Here is a 16,868-nt window from a genome sequence, read left to right as displayed (position 1 = left end):
GAACTTGTCATCAGAAAGGATTCTGTGTGGCCCCTGCGGCTCGAAACCATGAGCTGTTAATTCATGGACAAGCGTTGCGTCTGATTGGCCACATGCCCTGTGGATAGCTGTGAGGAAAGGTGGAAAAGTAGGTCTGTGTCACCTTCGGATTCTATGACAGGGATGTCTCAGCCTCGTGACTTGGGACAGTCTGTATATGCAAGAAAGTAATTTCAACACTGGGAGGAGACGTCCCTCCCACCCTCGACAAAAAAGAATAAAAGACCTTTATACTATCCTTGAATCGGCAAAGAGAGAAGAGAAAGAAACAACATTTATTAAGTACCTATCCAGTAAATGGCCCTTTGACTTAATCTCCACAGTGATCTTCAAGGCAGATATGACTGCTTTCCATGTGCAAGGAGAGATTCTCAGGCTCAGAAAAAAAACACAGTGATAGAGACCAGATTTGTCACCTGGTTTATCTTGGTTCGAAGTCACATGTTCTTAAAGAATGAAAAAAGTATACCTAATAAAAAGTTATGTACCAAATGTTTCCCATTGTATCTTACATATACTGCTACAGTGGGAGCCACGGGCCTTTCCAAAAGGCTTTATTTACATGTCTACATTCCCTGCTAGCCTCTAAAGCCCCTCGCAGGTCAAGACAGCATCTTCTCTGAATCTATAATTAGCCCACATGGTGCCTGAGCACACAAGAGAAGCTCGATCCTTGTTTGCTGAATAAATTGCACAAATCTTGAAAATTCATTTCTGCGATGAAAGGGGTAATGCTGAGGTAGACAGAATGGCCCTGAGAAGCCACATAATTTAACAGCTGCCCTATAGGAAGTTATGAAGGAAAGGAAACAATACAATGCACCATTTTAATACAGGAGGAGAGACGATGCCATTAAAGAAATAAACTCCCCGACAGCAGTCATCTTAAAAGAACTTGCAGCATTCTAAGTCAGCTGTGAAGAAATACCCTGAGCACATACAGACAGAATTAAACAATTTTTCTTACCTCATACAGTCCATCGTCTTTTCAAGCTACTTCTTTATCCTCAATTCCAATCCCTTTGCCAAAAGCCGTAGCTTAGCAATTTCTTCAGATAAAAATAAAAATCCTCTTAACTTGAAGGGAAATTGTAGTATATAAATTTCTTATGTATAAAGAAAGTCTTAACTCATATTTCTAAATTTATTACTATATATTTTTGCACAATGTTGATTCCTTAAGAGGGAGACTTAGGTTAGCGGAAAGTGTTTCATAACTGGATAGTCAACAGCTGGAACAGGTTGTGAAATTTTCCTCTCTGGCAACCCTTGAACATTGGGTAGATCCTCATTTATCTTTGATGATTATTAGTCTGCCCGGCTGGACTGGGAACAGGCTTCGTGGGTTTCCGCAGTTCCTTCCAGCCTGACTTATCATACCTCCATCCTCAAAATGCTTTTCCTTAGCATCCCATTTGCCTGATTTTATGTCCCGTTTGGTTGAAGTGTACCACGGGACCCTCATTTTTACCCTCTGAGAATTTACAGTTCTTATGATTTCTCTGGCACGAGCAAATCAACAAACAAATACGATCAGCCCAATTCACAAATGAGGTGATGTATAACCTGGGCAAATTCAGGATAAGTGTCCTGGGCATGGGGAGCAAGGAAGAGGATGATGGAATTGAGTAGGGTGAAATTTGGGGAAAGTGATTAAAGGAAGAGGACAGTCCTTCTAGACATGCGATGAGACCCTTCGGAGGACTGGAGTAAATTAACAGATGGGCTGTTTGCAGACTGTGGGAGAAAGAAGGTTGAGAAAGACAGGGGATCTCAGAACGGGACAAAATCAAAGAGCGGTTAAAAGGGAGAAGATGGATTGCTCCTACCTTGGCTCTCAACTAGGAGGCCAGGGGAAAAACACAGGCCACGCCTTTTGGCAGAGGACGGACATCAGAGGACAAGGAAAGAGTTAAGGCAAGGGCAAGTTGAACGACACACGTGGCAACAGCATTAAAGATTGCCTCAGCTTAGAAAAGGGTCATAATAACAAAGATCTACCTCGCCTTTTCCCTCCAATCACCTACAGAGTAGGATCTCTCAGCTGTGACACTAATGACATTTGGGGCTGTGTAACTCCTTATCGTGGGGCTGTACAGTGCACTGTAGAAGGTTGAGCAGCATCCCTGACCTCACCGCACTTGATGCTAGCTAGTAGCATCCCCATCACTCCAGTTTTGAAGACCAAAAATGTCTCCAGACATTGCACAACTTTCCCTGGGGAGATGACAGGACAGGGGGAGTAAAACAGTCGCATTAAAAAACCACTAGTAATAGACAATTGAAAATACGTCAACGAAAATGAATCTGCCTCTCACTTATGTATCTGTAATAAACCAAAAGAAGGTCAACGAAACCAAATGTCATCACATGCACAAAGAGAAATCCAAACAAGATTAAAATCCTCAAGAGCAAAGATTTCCACCTAAAATTTCTTCGTATCTCTGAGGACCCACGAGAAAACACTGTTGCGAGTCCCCGTTTCAATTAAGTGTCAAATAAATGCATTCTCGTCTTTGAATTAAATCTTTGATTGCGTGAAAATACAAACGGTTCCGGGGGAAAAAAACATTTTAAGGTATTATGTATTGATCTTTCATATTTTAGTTGAAATGAAGAGATTATCAGACTCTTTCAGAAAAGCAAGCACTCGTTCTTGTCTTGAGGGAAAGAAACTAAGATGAGTAAGCAGGGTGTCATCTGTATTTAGTTCTGCCCTTGCCCTTTAACATTCTCTCTAATGTCACTGAGGCTGAAAGCCTGGAAACTACATTTCCCAGCATTCTTTAGGAGCAAGGCTTTCCTTTACACTCTGCCAGCATAAGCCATTCTCACAGGGCCCTGGTAGGGGAAGAGAGGGAAGACATTATCTACCAGCAGCAGTAAGAGTCAGATGTGTGCATATCAAAGGATAATATATGCAGAATGTTGCTGGGATCTTCCAAGTGGCTTCCTGAGAATCACCCCATTAAGTGTTGAAGACCGTTGATGTTGGATATTGGCTTCTTGTCGACCCAACACTTCCTAAGTTCTTCATATTAGCAAGGTTTCCTCGACCTTCACTGCCTCATTCAGCTAACAGCGTGTGAGCAGACAATTCTCTATATTCAATCCCTTCCTGCTCACTGTACCTAGAGTGGTTCCTGTTTACATTACTCACCTTGACTAATACATGGAAAAAGCCTTAAACTATGAGACTGGTGTACCAGGGGAGTGAGAAACACTACACTTCCAAACGATGTCACAGTCACAGGTACCGGGACATCAAGTGTCAAGGGACACTATCTCACCCATTGCGGGAACCCGAGACCAAATTCGCCTCCTGGCTTCCTCTCTCCCAAGGCCGATCTTGCCCTAAGGAATGCTGGATTTATCATCATGGGAACTAAACCTCCAAACTGAACATAAACATGCCCTCCCAAGGTTTCTGATAAGTGAAGGTACTCCTTCTGACGGCAGGATGCTTGCATAACCCCACACAGCTCAACTCCAGAAAGGTGATACGTGGGTTAATATAAACAAACATTGTTCGGTTCATTCATTCGACAAAAATATTTTGGCATCGACATACATACAGCTCTGAGGTAAACCACAGAAGAGCAAGAGACTGTCGTTTAATCACTGATGCGGTCCTAATCATTGTCATACAATGGGAAATGAATATAACCTTCTCTGCTATTCCAAATGTTACGTATACACTGTCAGTAAGATATATACTGTATGTACAGGCCAACTCCTCTGCAAATCTCTCATCAGTCAGGAGGATTATAAGACAAACCTGGCCCCCCAAAGGCACTGCAGTTTGGCAGGCTGTAAGGAAATGAGGATTATAGCCAGAAACACAATGGCATGGGGTGGGGGATAATCGGAGAAGAGAAAGACAACAAATCTCTAGGCAATAATCAATACCTAGGCAAATACTGATGGAATAATAGAAGCCATGAGCGTGTTTATTATCTCTTTGCAACTGTAAAATTGGGGAAAGAAAAAGCTCTGTTTAATTTTCAAATCAGTTCTATAAATAAGCACATTAACCCGAGGGGGTTGCATAAACTTGGAAAGATCTATTCGTTAATAACTGTCATCACACACAGAAATGGGAAGCATCTTCCCTTCTGACGCACCATGCAGAGCCACTGTCCCCCTCCCCTCTCCCACCGGCTTTTCCCTGACTCGACTAAAAAAGGCACAGAAATATTAGCAACTTCTTGGCACTTCATTTATCGAGTGTTAAAGCTAAAAGCACCGCTGCCATGCCAAAGCACCTTGGTTTCATCGCCATCTCTTAGAAGTGGGAAGATTTTAAGCCTGAACACAAAGCAAAGCGATCAATTGGAGGACCAACCAGAAAGAGCAGGTGAGCACCCCACACTGTCAAGCACCCCACGTTGCCAACCACCCCAAGTTCTCTGGCCCCCACTCTCATCCTATTATCCTAATCACAGTATCCTAAAGGTAGTGTCAATGCTTTTGTTGTTTAAGGATTTATGAAAAACATTACAGGAGGATTTAGCATTGCTTTTCAATAGGGAAGTAGGGTTTTGTTTCTGACTATAATAAAATATTACACACTCTTTTCGAAATACTTTGAAAATACAGAAATATAGAAAAAATGCAAATAACATACAGTCTTACAACCCATAGATAAATAATCATTTTTCTGTTCTCATTCCTAACTTTACTATACACATAGAGAAAATCTGTGTTTTAAGGGAAAATAATGCATTGAGGCTCTAAATGTTAGAACACCCCTTTCTAAGATATCTAATTCTGCTCGTGTGGTGGCTCTGTATCTTTAATTGCCTTTGAACTATTTTGCAACCCTGTAGATTGCAGATAACTGATACCAATGCAAAATAATACTTGACTATAGAGGGTAAATAAATTCAGTAAGGCCGAGTACAACTGACTCCCCTGCACACTGTTCAATAAGCCACTGTTGCAAACATTTGCAAATTCATTTCAATATTTCTGACCCATAAATGCGGTGGCAACTTGGATCTCTTTTGAACTGTTCTAAAATCTTACCAATTCTCTCACTAAAAATGAAGTACACAGTCTTTAACATGTCCTCATTTTATATCTGTATGAGAGTCATGATTTTATTTTGTTATGAAAATTGTAATTTAATGCGTTATGTTTTTTGCAATAATGGGATGCCGCTACAATGGCTTCTTTGAGGCCTGCTTTATTCTTTTAACAATACATCAGAGCCCTTTTCCACGTTGATTAATAATAAATACATAGTATTCCTACTGCATGATTGTTCCGTACTAATGGATATTTAGGTGGTTTCTAATATTTTGCTCTGGTGAACAATACCACAGAGAACGTCCTTAGATAAAATAGCAAACCTGTCCAGTTAATTCTTTGTGCAGATTTCTAGTAGTGGAATTGCTGTGTCCAAATACTTGCAAATCTAAACACAGAAACCTATTGCTGGCAGGTTGTACGCAAGTATACACCTACGAACACTATATGGGAGGACCCATTCCCAGTAGAGTAGCAAACTTAACTGCCTACAGGGCCAGGCAGGTAACAGAGATGTGTTACGCAGGCCTTCTGCAAGACCACACAGCCAAGACCTATGATGGGAACTGAACTGCTCAACGTTTGCTCCAAAAGACATTCAAAAAGGAACACGTGGTCTACGCCCATGCCTCCCTGAACAAGCCCGATCCCGTCTGATCTCGGAAGCTAAGCAGGGTTGAACATGGTTAGTACTTGGATGGGAGACCACCTAGGAAGACCAGGTGCTGTAGGCCTTTAAAAAAAAAAAAAGAAACATACGCACACACACTTTCCTAAAATTTAAATTGTTTACTTTATTGAGTAAGGAAATGTCAGTGAGAAACGTGGCCCGGCATTAGCTAGTTGAAATAAAAAGTTCACTCTCTGAGACACATTGCTTTTCTCGTAATTGACAGAAAATTTCCAAAAAGCTGTATATCCTTACAATCAAGTAAGAACTCATTGGGGGAGGAGAGTCATTATGTTAAAACAAATCAAAACCCAACAAACATGCATCTGTAGTCACATCTTCAATCAATACGAAGTATCTAGAAACGATCTAAAAAATCATTTAGATACAGAATCGACATTTTAAAATACTGTACCTTATGTTTCTAAAACTCAAAGAGAGTTCAATTTATCCACCTGGTAACCTTATCCCGTCCTATTTAGTTTCTTTTTTTCCGGATAAAATATTTCAGTGCATTTATTTCAAAACAATCATTTTTCTCCTTTAAAGTAGTCAGAGTAATTTTAATCTTCAAGAATTCTTTTAACTTTATGACCAGTGACACAAAGCTTGGAGAAACCTGCAGTGTCTAATGGGGATGACATTTGAATATCTCGAGAGAGTCAAATAAATGCAAAACTAATCACACAGTGAAAGAAGTAAAATATCTCCTTGGGGGAGGAAGTCATCCATGAGTAGATGGAAGAATTATGCAAAATGCCACTTGAATCCAAGGCCTCACTACTCAGCCAGTGAGGTAGGTAATGCACCAGAGACGGTAGGTGTCGCCCAGGAGGTTGTGGGAAATGCAGGTCCCACCCCGACCTCCAGAATCAAAATCTTCATTTCAATGAGACTCTCAGTGGTTCACTAACACAAATTCAAGATTGAGACCCACTGGTCAAGAAACAGAAATATTCACAGTGACCAGTATTTCTCATCAATGTCACAAGTATGAATAAAGACCAGCGCCGTGCAGCCCTAGCTGAACTAAAAACTGGGTGAATTGAGATGGGAACCCCAACATACCTCAGTGAGAATCATTTTTTTCCCTATTGGATGTCTTTTAATCTAATAAAGGTTTAGAATCGTGTATAGAGATGATGGAATAAATCAATCCACAATATTAAGAGTTAATCTCTTTATACCTGATATTATAAACACCTTATATTATTTAAGAGAATTTGGTATATGGAATATCTAATAGGGTAGGCTTGGAATTCTATTTTAAAATGTGTACATGAGTCACTGGTTTAGATTTGAATTTTGAAATTAAAAAAACCATTTATTAATGGGACTGAGACATTTAAGAGAACAAAACTTGTACCTCTAAGCGTAAAACGATAGTTTTATAGGAATGATTTCAATACTTGGAAGGATTTGTTAGACAATTAAAGGACGTTAAAAGGAATATAAAAGTGTAGTTTTAAAAATTTAAGGAAATTTAAATTTATCCTCATAAAAATGACTTTGAATGTTGCTAGCATTAAAAAAAAAAATAGTTCTCTTAAATCAGAAACAAGATTTTGAGCATGTAACTTGACTATACTGGAGATCAACTTACTCCAAAAATTTCCTTTAAATAATCTTTTCTGTGCACAAAAGTCACCCTCGGCGCACATACAAGAAAATCACATTTACAGCCAGATCTTGGATAAAAGAAGAAAGGAAGCATTGGGATTGAGTTTATGTTGGCATTGTTTTCAATAATTAAATGCAGGGCTTGCTATCAGCATTACCCAAGTGTTGTGCTAGGAATAGAAAAGTGTGAAAAGAAACAGTATTCCCTCTGAAAAATCCATCGGCATTTTCAGTATGCCTTTGCTTTCATTAGCTTTATGCCTTAGAGAATCTAAAATCTTGGGACTTCACGATGGAATTCGAAAATGCAACAATTACTTTTATAATATTTTCTCACGTACTAACCTAAATCATACACGAAACTTCCAAATTTAATGTAACGGTACTTCGCAAAACACTAAGTTTCCAAATTTCTTCCTCTATCCCTAACACCTGTAACACATACATTTCATAACAGGGCAGCTTTCCTCAATTTTTTTAAGTGCCTCTGTGATTAACCTGTAGAATTTTATTTCTCACCTCTGCTAGCTTCTTTTTATAACTGAAAGAAAACAGTGCTACGCATCTGGTTATGTAAGTTCATTTTAACCCACATCCTAAAGACAATCAGGTCGTATGAAAAAGGCCCCTGCTCAGGAATCCACATTTCAGAGGCAGTCAAGGCAAGCACTTCAAATGTGTTATGTAAATCTGCACTAGAGGATTTGTTAATTAGCATAAAGGGTGTCAGAATCATTTTTCATTGAAGAAATGAGTGATGTTACAGAATTGTGGTAGCTAGGAAAGCAATACGGGACATATTGCATGAGAGAATAATAAGAATTGGGCAAAACCAACATCTGTATGTATACCCGGGAGTAATACTCTGAATTCTGCGAATCCACCCTCGCCCAGCACCCACCTGTCAGAGGACTCTACCTGGTCCAGCTACGCACCTGACACCATGTCTGTTTCCAAGAGAACTGTCAAGGCGGGTGAGGCACAGTGGCTTCTCTCTAACTTCACAAGGAGGACATAGGAGGCCTGCTCTTTTTTTGCTTTGGTTTTCATTCTTTCTTTTTTACCAGCTCACTAATTAATGTCTATTCAAACTCTGAACTGAGACTTGCTTTCATTAGAACATTGTAACACACCACCCACTAGCCAGGTCATAGGAAAAAAAAAAAGAAGAAGAACTAGATCTCTCCTACCTCGATTTGTTAGACTTTTACCAAAGAATCAGACAATTTTTAAATTATCTAATTAGCATAAATCCCCTGGCAAAGACTCTTTTACCTGTTATTTCACACTGACCTGGAGCCCTATTTCCTCCAAAAGGCATATATGTTTGTTTCAATAATCAAATATACAGCACCTAAATATTTTTGACATTAACGGAATGCTTAATCATATTTTGGAGGAAAAATAGGAGTCAATTACCAATAACTCAAGAAGACCATCAAGCTATATTCAAAAAATGACAAAGCTTTATACAAAGTCGATAGATTTCTTTCAGAAGCTTATTGCGTGCTGTATGTAAGCCAGGCAGTTAGCACAAATGAGAAAACCGAGAGTCGGTCCTGAGATGGACAAACAGGTATATGCGAAACCTAAGAACTGATTTAAAACCAGGCAGAGGAAGTTCCCATTTTCATATTTGACATTGCCTTCCACTGTCTACTGCCTTTGTTCTCATTTCATACCATTTTTGCCAAAGCCTTAAAAGGAAGTTGCGTACGCTCCCCTTTCAATCTAGAGCACTCATTATATTTTCTTTCATGGGAAAATATTCTGAGCTATCTATCCGTTAAAAAAAAAAATCTGATAAACAGATGTGCTACTTTCTAGTGCCTTAACACCGTCCGTCCACTCAGTCCTTCCCCTGGTGTGGACTTTTTAGAGCAGAAGTTCTTAAAGGATGGTCCCTAGACCAGCAGCATCAGCATCACATGGAAACTTATTAAAAGCACAACTTCCCAGGCCCACCCATAGACCTAATGAATCAGAGGCTCCGGAGGCAGGGCCCAGGAATGATTATAACAAGCCCTCCAGGTGATTCTGACGGACACTAACGTTTGAGAATCGCTGCTCAAAATTTGGCACATACCTGGTTAAACTTGAAAACACTGACTACAGAGTACCCAAGCTGTCATCTTTAGAGGGAGGGGAAACAGATGGCAAGGAGGTGCATCCTTCTGTCATGCTTGACTGGCAAGGTGAAGGATAAGCGATGATGTAAAATTCACAATATCCTTACTCCACCTCGCCCCAGTATCTACACGGCTGCCATCTTTGCTTAGACTCATAAGTTACCAGCCACCATTCTATGGCTTGCTGCAGGCAGTTTCAAAACTGTTGGGGACTCTTTCTCTATACAGCTACAGAAATAACAAAGGCAGGTTAATTAAATCATCACGGATGTCCATGTCACATGGTATGCAATGGCATGGAGGCCAGTCACAGCAGTGCTCTGAGCCCCTGTTTGAGGAATGTGCCCAGAAATTTTGGTAGTGTTTCAAAACGTGATAAAGTTGAGTCAACCAGCAGAGAAGAGACAGCTCATTCAAACCAAATTCACAGCAGACTAATGCCTTGATGGGAAAGCTCTCCTCTAAGGAAAGAGTTGATTCAGAAGCGAGTTTTGGCTTAATTTTTTAATACACTTGATTTTTTTTTAGGGTTTCGGTTCACAGTAAAATTGGATGGCGATACAGTGTTCCCGTGTGAATGAGTGTTTGTTAACTGCTTTTTTGTTAAATTCTTTTCCTCAGACTATTGATATGATTATGCGATTTTTCTTTGTTAGCCTGTTGGTGTGATAGATTACATTAATTGATTTTCGAATGTTGAAAGAGCCTCACGCAGTTGGGAGAAATCTCACTAGAGGTCATAGTGTATAATTCTTGTTATAAATTGTTGGATTCGATTTGCTTATATTTGGCTGAGGAGTTTTGCATCTATGTTCATGAGAGATATTGGTCTGTAACTTTCTCTTTTCTTGTAATCTCTCTGTCTAGTTTTGGTATTAGAGTAAAGCGGGCCTCAAAGACTGAGCTAGAAAGTATACCTTCTGCTTCTAAAGACTGAGCTAGAAGGTATACCTTCTGCTTCTATCTCCTGGAAGAGATTGCAGAAAACTGGTATTTCCTCCTTAAATGTTTGGTAGAATTCACCAGTGAATCCATTTGACCCGGTGCTTCCTGTTCTGGAAGGTTATTAACTATTGATTCAATATCTAATACTTATAGGTCTATTCAGATTTCTATTTCTTCCTGTGTCAAATGTGACAGATCGTGTCCTTCAGGGAATTTCACTGAGGTTATCACATTTGGGAGCATGGAGTCTTCCCCAATATTTCTCTAATTATCCTTTCGATGTCCATGGCATCTGTAGTGCTGAGCCAGCTTTGTTTTCTGGTATTAATAATTTATGTCTTCTCTTTTTTTCTTAGTTATCTTTTTAAAATACCAGCTCCTGGTTTGGGTGTGGAAACAAAGTAAATTTAATCCAGTTCTGCTGGAAGGGAACTTCACACTTCTTTGGAGAAGACTGGCTTGGACACAACTAAAACAATGCGATATGCTGGACAACGTGTAACATTTCCGAAGGGATGAGGGAGAAGTAGGGAAAGGCCCATCGAAAACAAAGCGACACTGGAAGACCAATAGGAATAAGGCAATGGGCAAGTGCATTAAGGCATAAGGAGCTGGATATATTTCTTGTTTATTATCCGTTGGTCACTGTAAAATGGTCCCTCCAAAGATCATACTCACTTAAATTACTGTCAGCCTTTCCATTCGTAATACCTTCTTTCAACAATTAGAGGAGAGAAAATTAGGCTGCATTTCCATTTACAGGCATATCTTAGCTTTCTTGCACTTGGTTTTATTGTACTTCACAGATGTGGTATTTTTTTTTTTTTTTGATTAATTAAAGGCAAGACTCTCCACACAAGGAAAAATATTACAACTCGCTTTCTTGCGGTGCTCTGGACCCGAATCCACAATATCACCAAGATCTGCCTGTACAGGTGAGATACGTTCAGGTTTGCTAGATGCCCTCCCAAACACTCCTCAGTCTAGCTCCCTGTACCCTCTGATATGCATGGCCTGTTCTGAGATATAAATGAAAGGTTTCAGGGAAAATATGAAGACGTATTGAAAGATTCTGTACATATACTTTTCTCCCAAAAGTTGGAGGAAAAAAGATACTGTGCAATGGTGCAAATGGGGAATCTCATCAAAAATAGTTATGTTTTATTTCCTTTCCAGAATTCACAGCTCACTTTTCACTCTATGAATGGCAGCATTACTGTTTCTTTTCCTCTTAATGAAATTCTTTTGATCATCACGCAATATGCCAAAGACACATTTGAGCATCAGCTTTAATACTGTTGTTATTCGGAGGTCACTATTACCAATTGTGAACAGCCAAGGTATCAAAAGAGATTAATGCTGCCATCATCGAAAATGATCTAAGTCCTTTCTCCAGGATACAACTGCATTATCACATGACATATAGTAAATAAAATAAAATAAGGCACCAACGAGCACTTTGGAAGATTCCATTAAAAACAAATAATTATATGGAGCCACTTAAAAAAAAAAAAGATACCAAACATTCTCAAGTACTATGAAAGTAAGAAAGTAGGAAAGATGAATTCGCTGCTTTCTGGTTTGATAAGTATTCTGTACTTCACGATGTACCACATTCTAGCTTATTAGCTGGAAGGACTCTGACTCATAATTTTTATGGTTTTGGTGTTGTGCGTGGCTCATGAGATTTTTAAAAGGTGTTTTACATGAAGCGGAGAATTGAAATGCTTTGGGGTTGAGGCAATTCAAGGAACTGTACGGAAACAATAAAAAACATGAAAAGTGCAGATTATGCACCTTTACATTTATTTATGATGCGGGGTCCTGTAATTGTACCTATGGATTTCCTTTAATAATCACTTAATTATCTTTCATATGTGAAATAATGGGCAGCCAAAAACATCATCTCCAAGGCTTCAGGTCATCTGTCATTCTCTTTAATCAGACTGGACTTGACAGCCCTGATTTCTTATTAGAGTGAATTTTATGACCTTCGGTAATGGCATTCAAACACTACCAAAATGTAATGATTTCTGGTGAATACGCAATATAGTTATAGTGATATTTGATGAATGGAGCCCCTGGGAATAAATTGAGTTCCTTAAACTATCACCACCACTAGCATGACATTTTTTTGCCTTTGTTACTTGTGTGAATCCAGTACTGCTTACATTTGCGAAGACATTTGAAAAATGACTCAGTGAACAGTTTGCCCCTTTGAGGTGTTTTCACTCCGAGCTGTGGGAATGAGTAAGCCAAGAGGAAAACAAAGAGGGTGAGCGGCATGAACAACTGGTGTGTAGAAAGGCTATCAGAAGTCAGCTCTGGCACAAGGTCTACTGGTGAAAGACGAAGGTCTCAGTTCCAACTGGTCCCATAATTCGTAGTGAGACTCACTTGTGGGGCATTAACCTTGTACCCCCGCTGGAACGCCAGTCTCAAATTCTGATTTGGTGGATGTGGTGTGTGGCCTGGGTATCACTACACTATAAAATTTCCACAAGTTCATTGTTTACCAAAGGTCAATAACTGCCCGCATAGGGAATAGCCCTTTATCTGAGACTTGAATAAATTCTTTTAAGTAGGAGTTGAGGAGTTGCTCGCTGCCTCACCTGTTTGGTCATGAAATATTCTTATTTAATGTGGACCCCAGTTTTGCCATGAGCACTTACTGCGGTAAATGTGCGATGGGGGTACACTCTCTGACTCTTGGAAGGAAAATACATTGGCAGAACTCTAATCGTAATTTTTTTACAGGCCTGAGTGGTGATCTTTATTGCAATTTGGGTCAAGGCTGAGCATGTACTGGGGTATGTACCCCTTTCAGTATGTACATGGTCACTGGAGATCAGGACTTAAACTGTGAAATCAAGCTTAGTGGTGGTCTACCATGCAAGGTGGGCACGGCGAGAAATTTGCATGAAGCCCGGTGTCATATCTGGATAGCTAGGCAGGCAAACATTTCTCAGAAGGCTCCCTCCGAATGTGCATTTGGTTGGTGTTTGGGATTTTTATTCCTGTTACCTAAAAGGGTGGTACGTTTTAGATCAGGGTAGACTCTGTTGGCAACGATGGCAAAATAGCTTGGGACTTTTCGAAAATCCAATGGTGTTACTGACTACTTTGGAAGTTGGTGAATGCAAATGTAAATAGATTTTCTTTCCTTTTATTTCATTTCATCTGTTTCCTTAATCTACACAGGTGACATGCTCCATTTTCAATACGCAATCCTAGTAAAGAATAATTTTAAATTATCAGAAAGTTTTGCCTTTCTGATTTTCAGGGAATGTAGAGAGATCGTTTTCTTGATTTGTCCCAAGAGACCTGCCATTTCAGATAAAATGCTGCAAGACGTAATGAGCCTAAGACAGGCACGTCAGCCCAACTTTAATTTCTAACTTAGCTTAGGGAAGTCAATTGAGAAAGCTTCAAGAGTATTTTCGACGCTTCTATTTATATTCTGAAAAACTCTAGACTGGGGTATACATCTTTAAAAGCCAGGAACTGTGAGTATCTATCAGTGGGAAGATGTGTTTGAACTTCTTCTGTGGAAGACGGCAGGAGGGGACCGAGTCTTTACAGTCTGCAATTTATATTTCAAATGTTCAAAACAAATTGAAGCTAAGCACAAACCTATAAACTGGAAAAATCCAAATATTTGGGTGAGGGGATTATCTGATATAATTAATAGACCAGATTTCAATCTTTAGGTGCAAGATCAGAAAATTACGTCTTCCTTGAAATAGCTCTTGTTTTTCCAAAAGCTTTAGGATGCTGTTCTACTGAAGACCTTCATTTGAGACAGGAAAAGAAGCAAAGCCGTGAGGGGCAGAGCTGGCACTCAGGCACAGTGACAGACCCTAGAGCTGAGCCTGTAACTAGTATTTAACACTGCCGCTTCTACTACTCTATCAACTTAAGATCCTGAAAATGGAGCTTTCTTCCCCAAAGTGAAGGTGGATCACTAAAAAATATCCTCATTGTCTGCCAAGTCGTCCTGTGATCAGCAGTCCGTTTTTCTTCCTCTCTTTGGGGTTGGGGCCTGGCCAGATGGACTGTGTGGGTGGGTGGGAGGCAGGAGAGAGGGGTCCTGGCAGACAAATGACCTACACAAAGTGACCAGGGACAGCCGAGAGCTGGAGCCTGCTCCAAACATCTTGTAAGAGCCAAGTGCTTCAGAAAAAAAAAAAAAGGATAAAAAAAAAAGGAAAAAGAAGCAAAAAGACTATCATCTTAGACTTTCAATTAATGTAAATTTATGCCTCCTTGATTTGTGGAGAACAAGCCAGGCTGGTTAAGTAAGGACGAGTGTCGGGTGGAAGTCAACCAATGTAAATATATGCCAACGTGTGTTTAGCCAAGCATATTACTAATTGATAACTTGTTTATACTAACAGGAAGTCAAGGCATTCCCATCTTATTTTTTCTTCTATCGCCCTAGCTGAATGACCCAGAAAAATGTACCCTGTGAATCTCGGCAGATGCAGTGGACCTGCGGACACGGGGACTTTGGTTTCCATGGTGTAGGCTTACACACAGATAGCAAGAATGACTTTCTACAGATGAGAAAAGGAAGTTCAGAGGTAAACCGGCTCAAGGAAACATAGCTCACAAGTGTCAGGACCAGAAGTCAAACCCCAGAAATGTCACTTCAGAGACCTTGTGTTTAACTTTAGCCTCGACACAACTGACTTCAGAAAAAGGGCTGTCCACGAGCCGCATGGCAGGGCCTGATTGTAATTAACTGTTCCCTGCCTCCACCAATAAACAGACTGAAATAGCATCGTTAGTTAACTCAGATCCCACAAAGTGTCAAATTTGACAGGAGAACTAAGTCGGATCTCACGGGAGTAGAATGAATAGCATGGCTAGACAGATTTGCTTTAGTGGTGAATTCATTACATCTACGACTCTCCATGATCCTGGCGCCACCCGGTTCTATTCTCCTTTCCACGCATTTTTCATACAATGTCACCAAAATAACTCAAATTTTGAGCAGAGCTTATTAAACAATGGGCTGCTTCAGCAACAGAACTGACCAGGACAGAAAGTAACGCCTTACATACAAACATATATTTTTCTTCCTAAGAAACTAAACAAGAGTTTTAGATTAAAGGCGGGCCTGAGAAATACAATAAGGTTCCAGGGAACAATCTTCATCATATTAAAATAATTGAAGCAAGGCAGTAAGTGTTGGAGCTCAGAATCTTAGCAGTTTTTAAGTAGTTCATGATAAGAATACAAATGTTAACATTGAATTGAATATACAGAAGGTAAAAAAAAAAATCTTACTTGCATACCTGAAGAAAGAGTATTTAAAAATTTAGCAAACTCTTTAGAGCGAAAGGAATGTTTGCTTCCTGCCAAGATGTCTGGACTGTGACTTTTTCTTACTTTGAGTCGCTTTCTTATCTCTCATAAATGTGTGCTAAAGAGAGTAGACATTTATTATTGGACGTACCCTGCATCTATCTCGCTATCATGGTTCCTTGGGCACTTCCATTCCATTTTTCACTCTGGAACTATCCCTTTCTCTCTTGGTCCTAGAATAGAGTTGACTCTACTCTCAGCCACTTGGGTACACACGTCACCCAGGCCTGGCCAAAGAAAGTGCCACCATGTATTTGAATCCGTAGATGAGAGAAGTTTATTCGAAATTATCTGGTATCATTTGCGAGTGTAACTGGGGGAGAGGAATACTCTTTTGCAGCTATAAAAATGCAAGCCTTGAGCTGCCGGTGAAAAAAGATGGTCTAAAAATGATCTAAACTAGAGAAAAAATAGGTCTGAGAGTCTGAGATGCAATAAACCGGCTTCTGGGCATGCAACCTGTGAAGTTTCATAGGGTCCTGCACTGGCAAGGGCCCAAGCCATGGTTTAATGCCATGCTGCTGTCATTTTGAAATTCTTAATGATTTTTGACCAATGGACCCTGCGTTTTCATTTTGCACTACACCCACAAATTATGTAGGCAGCCTTTCCTAAAGACTTTGTTGAGATCTCTGGATCCAGTCTCATCTGAAGTCAGATCCATCCTGGGACCTTTCAATTACGTGAGCCAACAGATTCTATTTTGTATTTAAGCCAGTTTGGGTTGAGATTTCTTGACATGCAATTTAGTTCTGATAGTATAACTACAACTTAGATGATTTTCTTTCTAACCTTCTATCCAATTCTAATACACGTTTTTTCAGCCAACTCATAGATAATTATCTCGCCTTTTTCTAAAACCCTTCATTTGTGGAAAACTATGTACTTTGTAAGGCATCCCATTTTGAAACAACTATAATATTCTTAAAGTTCTTTTATAAACTTGTGCCTATTAGATCGATTTCTAAACCCTAGAATTGTTCAGATAAATTATACCTCTTGCCACAAGCCAGGACTTCGAATACTTAAAGACAGCTATAGTCACATCCCCCAATAATTCACCA

At 39.7% G+C, this 16,868-nt stretch overlaps 1 protein-coding gene and 1 pseudogene across 3 annotated transcripts in view; one reads left to right on the top strand and one right to left on the bottom strand.

Annotated features, from left to right (window-relative positions):
• The window catches only part of FRMPD4 (FERM and PDZ domain containing 4), a 455,926-nt gene that overhangs the window by 403,058 nt on the left and 36,000 nt on the right, over window positions 1-16,868 (bottom strand). The gene's annotated exons all lie outside the window — the stretch shown is intronic.
• On the top strand, window positions 5,686-5,804 carry LOC118608161 (annotated as a pseudogene).

This window comes from Rousettus aegyptiacus, unplaced genomic scaffold (genome assembly GCF_014176215.1).
Source record: "Rousettus aegyptiacus isolate mRouAeg1 unplaced genomic scaffold, mRouAeg1.p scaffold_m13_p_9, whole genome shotgun sequence".
Lineage (NCBI taxonomy): Eukaryota > Metazoa > Chordata > Mammalia > Chiroptera > Pteropodidae > Rousettus > Rousettus aegyptiacus.
This window is presented reverse-complemented; position numbering and strand designations above follow the sequence as displayed.